Source organism: Rattus rattus, chromosome 15 (genome assembly GCF_011064425.1).
Source record: "Rattus rattus isolate New Zealand chromosome 15, Rrattus_CSIRO_v1, whole genome shotgun sequence".
Lineage (NCBI taxonomy): Eukaryota > Metazoa > Chordata > Mammalia > Rodentia > Muridae > Rattus > Rattus rattus.
The window spans coordinates 26,906,555-26,914,238 of record NC_046168.1 but is presented as its reverse complement, the minus strand read 5'-3'; the positions used below and the strand labels follow the sequence as shown (position 1 = coordinate 26,914,238).

General features: G+C 39.5%; 1 non-coding gene across 1 annotated transcript; it reads left to right on the top strand.

Annotated features, from left to right (window-relative positions):
• The first annotated feature begins 2,620 nt into the window (after positions 1-2,620).
• On the top strand, positions 2,621-2,750 carry LOC116885047. Its single transcript, XR_004385933.1, has one exon. It is a non-coding gene; the product is annotated as a small nucleolar RNA SNORA17 (small nucleolar RNA).
• Positions 2,751-7,684: the final 4,934 nt, after the last annotated feature.

Here is a 7,684-nt window from a genome sequence, read left to right as displayed (position 1 = left end):
TTTCAAGATTAGGACCTGGAATAGTCCCATTGCTTAATAGTTGTTCATTTTGTTATTAGTTTATTTATATTTTTGTTCATCTAGTTTACTTTTATTTTTGCACTTTTAAAACTTAAATTATAACTCATCAAATAATTTTCTCCCCCTCTATTCTTCCTCAAGAAGCTCCCATCTTCTCCCTGACTTTCTCTCAAATTCATGGTTTAATTATTATTCTCTCTCTCTCTCTCTCTCTCTCTCTCTCTCTCTCTCTCTTTCTCTCTCACATACACACACACACACACACACACACACACACACACACACACACACACACCCTACTGAGTTCATTTAGAGTTACTTGTGTATATATGATTTCAGGGTATTGGGTAACTAATTAGGGGGCACCTCTTTGGGAGAGACTAACTTCAGCCACTGTTAGATGCCTGTAGTTCTTTGAGGTATTGTCCTATGAGAGTGCCCTCTTTCAATTCACCATGTACATTTGCATCATCATTTTTCATGTCTGGTTACAATAACCATATGGCTGAGATACTTGTTTATTTTTCACATACATCTATTGCAGGTAACAGAAAATTTACAAGTCAGTAATAACATAGGGCTCCTTTACGTAAGGATGTAGTGAGTATTGACTTTAGGTAGCTGTAAAGTTCTCTGTTCACCAAGACTACTTTGGAGGGCATTCCTAAGTCCAGATCTCCTGGAGATAGTGCAAGTATTTTCCCAACTAGGCTGAATCCCCATCCAAAGCATTTGTTGGTGCTCAGTGCCCCCTCTACCATTCACTTCTTGTCTCTGTTCAGTCTCATGGTTTGCATTCTCCAGCAAGTTTTGAGTGCATAGACACTTACAAATTCACTTCCAGAAACAACAGCTCACTTGGACTAAAATATTTGTACCTGGAGTGATCTTAGGAATTTATATCTAACATAGGATTCAAAAACGGATTATTACAGCTACGGGCTTACAATTAGTTGTAATGAAGACCAAATTGGTATGGTAGATAGCCCATGAAAATCAATGGCACACTATGTGGATCATTAAACAAAAAAACCATATTCATAATAAACTGAGGAAATGAAAGCAGCAGAATATCTTTCATTCTTTAAAAGTCTCAGGGATAATCTCAAGGAAGGTGGAATTTAGACACTGTACTAGAGAATAATGGATGCATAGGGTAAAGAAAATTTGTAGTTCTTTGTCCAGAGGGCATAATGAGAAAAAGCTAAATTAACTCAACATCATGCAGTCGAAAGTAGAAAATACTAAGAACCAGGCTGTTAACTTCACTTGGAGAGGAAGAAAATTCCAAAGAAAGCTGAATACTCATTCCTGGCAAGTATCTAGCAGGACTTTGGACAGAGACATTTGGATTGGTGATGTAGAAAGTATTACATTCTTAGTAGTTGGAATCATATGTGAATTCACATATGTGAATCATAAGAAATACTCAAAAGAATCTGGAGGAACAGAAATACATTAACTTGTAGATACATAAAAAATGAATACGCTCCCTCAAAAGATCAGTATTCAGGTAAGTATATAAGTTATTTTACCTCAAGTATTTGTTCTCTACATGACTCCTGAGATTAATATATTAATTACTAATCTTAATTACTAATATTTTTGTAAATTTGTTTTTTAATTCTGGTTTGATTTCTATTTTAATTTTGAGACTAGTGAATTTAAAATAATTATTACTTATTGTTTGAGGCACATGATGTCTAGAAATTCTTTTCTTGACTTGTGCAAAGCTATGCTTCACTAAGGTCTAGGATCTCTTTAATCCAGGAAAGTTAACAATAAAAACATTAAAAACAGAAATAGTGAATCTGAAAATGAGGAAGTAAATGCCACATAGCATGTAGGAGACAAGATTACAATGAAGGAAATAAATAGTGTATTCTCAGTGATTGCTTTAAATGTGAATGGGATAAACCTTCCTATCAAAAGGCATGGGCTGGAAGAACTGATAAGAAGCTTACAGCCATTTTGTACAGACTTGAAACTGATTTTGTAATCGAAGGCAGAAATGGATTGAAAGTGAAATAATTGAACAGTTGTTACCTGCAAATAGTAATTAAAGAAGGGGCAGTTTTGCTAATGTAGTTTAAAAAGGGGGAGGGCAGCTTTATAATAAGAGTTGGAGAATTCCATAGCCTACTTACAACAATGAATAGAACAGTTGAGAAAAATATAGAATAAAACATCTGATTACCACAGGAGAAGAGTTCACATAACATATAGAGATGAAACAATTTTACCAGCAGCTCCACACTGAGTCTCCTCTAAGCACACAGGAGCAGTTTCCAGAATAGACAGTGTATTAAGTTTGTAACTGAGTCTCGGTAAAGTTCAAGAAGGAAGCCTCTTCACAAATCTTTCCTAGCCACAGTGTAATGACCTTAGAAATGTCGTAAATATAATCGAAAGCTAGAAAAGAAAACAAACAAAACTTCTGGTAATTGACAAATCACCTGAATTGTCAGACAAAAAAATCCTAAGAGCAAGTGGATAGGTGAACCATAATGGAATACACCACACAACGTATGAACCATCATGAGAGCAGGGATAAAGAGAGAAAGTAAGAGTGTAAGTGCTCGTATGAAAATGCAGTAAACCTGCCCTTAGAAGGATTGCAGGTGTGGCTGTTGTGTCACACATGTATCAGTAGGTACTCGGAAGGAGAGAGGCTATGTCTACGCTCATTGTTCTGACCTATGGACCTGTATGATTAGTAGCCTAATATTCCCGCCCCCCCCTCCAAAAGCGAGCCTGAGAAGACCACTAGTCTGATGCCACAGGGCTCAGACAAGGAACTAGTCTCAGAGGACCATCAGTTCAGTATCACATAGGCCCAGGCCATGCCCAGAGCCAGTAGCAAGTTGAAGAATAGAAGATCCCTGCCTGTGCCTGAGGGCCCTGGGAGGGAGAGCACCTGAGATAGAAGACCCTCACATTGGAATTCTGGTAAGCCGGGTGTGAAGGGATACTGAGATGACCACCAGATCGCTGCCATTAGGCCTGAGAAGGGAGTTCATCTGAGATGAATACCAGTTGGGTGCCACAGAGGCTGTGTGAGGGGCAGAGCATGTCCAAGATGACCTTTGCCTGGTGGTGTCATAATGCATGAGTTGGCATAACACCCCGAGACCACTTCTGAGATAACCCCAGACACTCAGAGACCCTGGGTGCCCCTGAGGAGCAAGTAAGTCATGGGGAAGTGGAAGAGAAACAGAAACAAATATAGGCACAATGGAGTAAGGCAGAACTAGAAACTTGAGGGTACTGAGGAGCAGTCTGATGTGAGTAGCTGGTGATGCCACCTACCTGGGACCACAGTGAGGTCTTAGCCTGTTCTGCAATCGGGGGCCATGTCTGGGTTTGTGCCATGCAGTCGCAGGGGTCTGTTACAACCAATGGCCAGGCAGCTGCTTAGGAATATGTTGATGTCTGTGCAGAACTGGACTCACCTCTTACTTTGGCATCATGGGAGAGCTGACCATGGGGCAAGAAAGCAGAAGATCTGACCCCACCCATAGCCAGCTGCAGTACTTAGAAGATCAGGCCCTGCACACTGCAAGAGTTGCAGGTGAGCCTGTCCTAGGGATGTGAGCATGGGAGACCTGGCTATACCACTCATGTCCCGTGTGGTGATGTGAATGTGTGGTAGCTTGGACAAGGGAGAGATATAATCCTTCCCCTTTTGCCTCTCACCACCCGTGGCATGCAGGAGACCTGGCTCTGGGATCATTGGATCAGATCTGGTTCTATCTCTCACTAACTACACACTCAGGAGAGCAGCTGCCTCTCCCTTGCACAGCAGAGTAGAGTTGACCCTAGTGGCAGGGGTGCCCGCAAGCAGGCCCTAAGGGTGAGCAGAAGTATGAAAGAGAGCTGGCCTAGTCCTTTGTCTACCATGTGGTAACATGGGTGAGGAGAGGTAAACCTGTCCCTCTGATCCCATCTTGTTCTTTGCCATCTACAATAGGTGGGAGACCCAGTCCTGGGGCTAGGAGAGCAGGAGAGCAGGCCCTGAACTTCACATGGGCATATAACAGTATTCCTTGCCCTTGTTGTGGGATAGTCAGTGAGCTTGCCCAGGGCAATAGCGTTTGAAGGCACCTCTTCCTCTTGTATGCTGTGTGGTGGCATTGATGAAGGAGCGATCCCCTCCTCTTCCCTTTTTCTCTCACTGCTGGTGCAGGTGGGAAAGTTGGCCTGACTGGGTCACGACAGCAGGAGAGCTGGCCATACCCCTTTCTTGGGGAGTGCAATCAAGAAGACTGTGGGTGTGGTTTCAGGTGAGCACAATCCCAGGGCAGAAGTGTGAGAAAGCCATCCCTGCTTCTTGTCTGCTAGCTGGTGGCACAGAAGAGGGTGAGATGTCTTCCTCCCGTCCCTTGTCCCTTGACATCTATAGCAGTCAGAAGAGCTGACCCTGGGTCTTTAGAGTGGGTGAACTGGCTATGTCCCTCACTGGCTGCAACACTTGGGAGTGTGAGTGCTGTGCAGCAGGGTAGAGCTGGCCCTGGTAGCAGCGGTTGCTGGTGTACCAGTCTTGAGAGCCTGAGAGCAAGAGAACCTAGAGACTAACCAGCTCAGATACCTCTCAGGTTCAGATCCAGTGCTTTAAGTTAACCCTCTCCAATCTCTACCCAATTGACAGAGTGAATGAAGTACAGATTCTCACACACGTGACCATAACAGGATATCAGAGAGGAGTCTCAATGTGGTTTCAATAGCAATATTGTGGCAGAAGCCAGAGACCTTGTACCAGACCAAGGATTCATTGCAATGAAATTTACAAGCAAAAAAGTGTGGACAAAAGGATATACTGTAGGACACATCATGACACACTACAGCTTTTGCAATGACATTTTTTTTCCTCTGGTGCAGCGGAGGTTGCAAGGGTCAGGGGTGGGTACAATGGGAAGGGGAGATGAGTGAGTAGGATTGGAGTGCATGATGCAAAATTCACAATGAACCAATAAAAGTTGGGGGGAAAAGCAACTAAAAGCACATTGAGATTTACCCGAAATTGTGAACCTTTGGATGCTGAAGCAGAAGAATTACAAATTTAAGACCAGTCTGGACTATATAGTGAAAACTCATATAAATGAGTAATCACAAAAAGGTTTTGGATTGATAATCTGTTCTTAAAATTTAAGGAATGATAAAAGAACAAACTAAATCCAAAGACAGAAGGAAGAAAAGATAACTCATAGCATTGATAAATTAAATAAAAATAGAAAGTGGTGGATAAAAGAATGATATCCACAGTTGGTTTTCTAAATGATATAAAAAATGTGGATGAAAAATAAGAAAAGATAATCCTATAAAAGCACATTATATACATGTATGAAAATAATTGAAACATATTGTTACCAGACTTTAGCTGCCCAAATCATTCCTGCTCAGACACTTGTGATCAATAAGCCAATGAGAAAACCTACATTAATATTGAACACAGGGAAAGATGAAAATTGCTTAGTGTATCCACACTTGGGAGAAGAGTAAAGAAATCTAATGACCCCTTAAGTTTATCTCTGAAACCTTACTGGCAGCACGTTTTAAGTGGAAGGCAAGAGATTGGCAAAATAAGCCATCCTGGTCTAGCTTTGATTATGCTGATTACTGACACCATTGTCTTGGCTCTGCATTCCAATCAAGTGTTCAGACATTCAGACATGTTGAGAATCTCTGGAAGAATAGTTTCCTCTTTGGCTGGCCCAGGCTTTAACATTTTTTTTTCATTTCCCAACCCAAGATTCTTAGGGGAAGATTCTAATTTCTTGGCATCTATTGTTTAAATCGTTTTACAGTTGAAGGCAGGGAGACAGACATTTTTCTAGTATTTCCTTATATTCATCTGGCAAGCCAGTTACAATTCCTCTTACTCTACATAATTAAAATAGGCATAGGAATCCCTGTAATTTGCTCAAGGTAAATAAAAACACATGGTAATGATAAAAATACAAGTAAATAAAAATGATAAAACTTCTTTCTGAAAGACTTCTTGGAGAAAAGCCAGGCCACTTCTTTTATTTTGCAGATAAGAAAATTAAAGCTTTAGTAAAATAAATAGTTTACCACGCTTCTCAACTTCTGATGTAGCAGAAGCAAGAACAGTATTAAAAATTTCTGTGTCTGGAATGCAGTTTATTCATGTATACCATATTTTAATGAGATCAGTATATTCCTTAAACTATCTCATAGACTCTATGATATACATTTCCCATAATACAATATTAGAAATGTTTTCTTTCAATAAGCTATCCATTATACATTAATGAGTAAAATTTTCTGCTATTATTTCCCTTTTCTAAATAAGTGTTTCAAAAATATAAGAAAATCTTTAGGTAAAGAAGGGGGAGAAGACTAATTATTAAAATCATAAATTATGCTGTGAAAATTAAATAATGATTCTGTAGATATGAAAGAAGGACAAATTCTCCATGTGAATACTTTAATGCCTAGAATTACTGGCGTCCTTTCTAACTTAGAGGACCTAGGGCCTAGAGTTGAATAAGACACAAAGGAAACTGCAGACTAATATCCCTATGAACTGTGATTAAAATTTTTTCAATAAAATCCTGATGAGCTAGCAGCATACTAGAAAGATTATGCAATGTGACCAAACAGTGTTTATTCCTGGACTTCAAGATGCTTGACAGAATTCCAGGCCAAGCCAATCCCAGATGCCTTTTCCTCCTTCTTCCTGAACAGGAGCCGCCTGGTGCCTTGCCTCCTTTGGGACTCAGTCAACTGCACGTTTTGTTCTTCAGGTTTGAAGCCAAGCTAGGATTTTGATCACTTCAACATGCAGATCAAATGGTTCAGTTTAATGAAAGAAAGCAGACAGGTTAACAATTTTGGTAATCAGAGAGCAACTAGTCCAGGCCCAGAGCCTCGCATTAATTTTATAACTATATCCTTTCTTTGTGAATATACTAGGTAGCACTTTCCTTTCCCCACATTCTTTTTATGCAGAAAAGAAGAAACATTTTCTTCTCTATATACATTGGACCGAACATCCAGATTTTTATAGTTTTCTTTGGAATCGTAATCTGTAGGGGCTGTACATTCTTCACTGATGGAATGTTTCCTCTTATGGGTTTGACTAGACAAAATAACCATGTGCCACATTCATAAATGAGATGGAAAACATTCACACATAATTATCTCAACCGATTCATAAAATCATCATTTGACGATGTTCCAACATCCTTAGCTCATGTAAGTGCTTAACAAAATAGACATAGTTGACAGCTATCTAAGTACAATAAATGCATGTAAGAAGGAAAACTTCAGAAAATTATCACACTCATTTGTGAAAGAATGGTAGTTTTCCCTCTAGGATCAATAATATATTTTTATTCACCAAATTCTTAGAAATTTTAGTAAGAAAAACTAGGTAAGATAAAAGCATAAAAACCATCAAAATTGGAAAAGGAAATGATAAATTATCACTACTCACCTGTGATGTGATCTTAGATCTAGAAAACTCCTGCAGAGACCATATGCAATCTGTTGGAACTAATTGAATTCAGGGACGGAAGAATGATAAACTCAACATAAAATTAATTGTATTTCTATACTCTAGTCTTGAAAAATCCAAAAAGGAGGTTATTGAAGAAATTCTATTTGCAATAACAAATTTCAGAGGAGTTTACTAGGATAA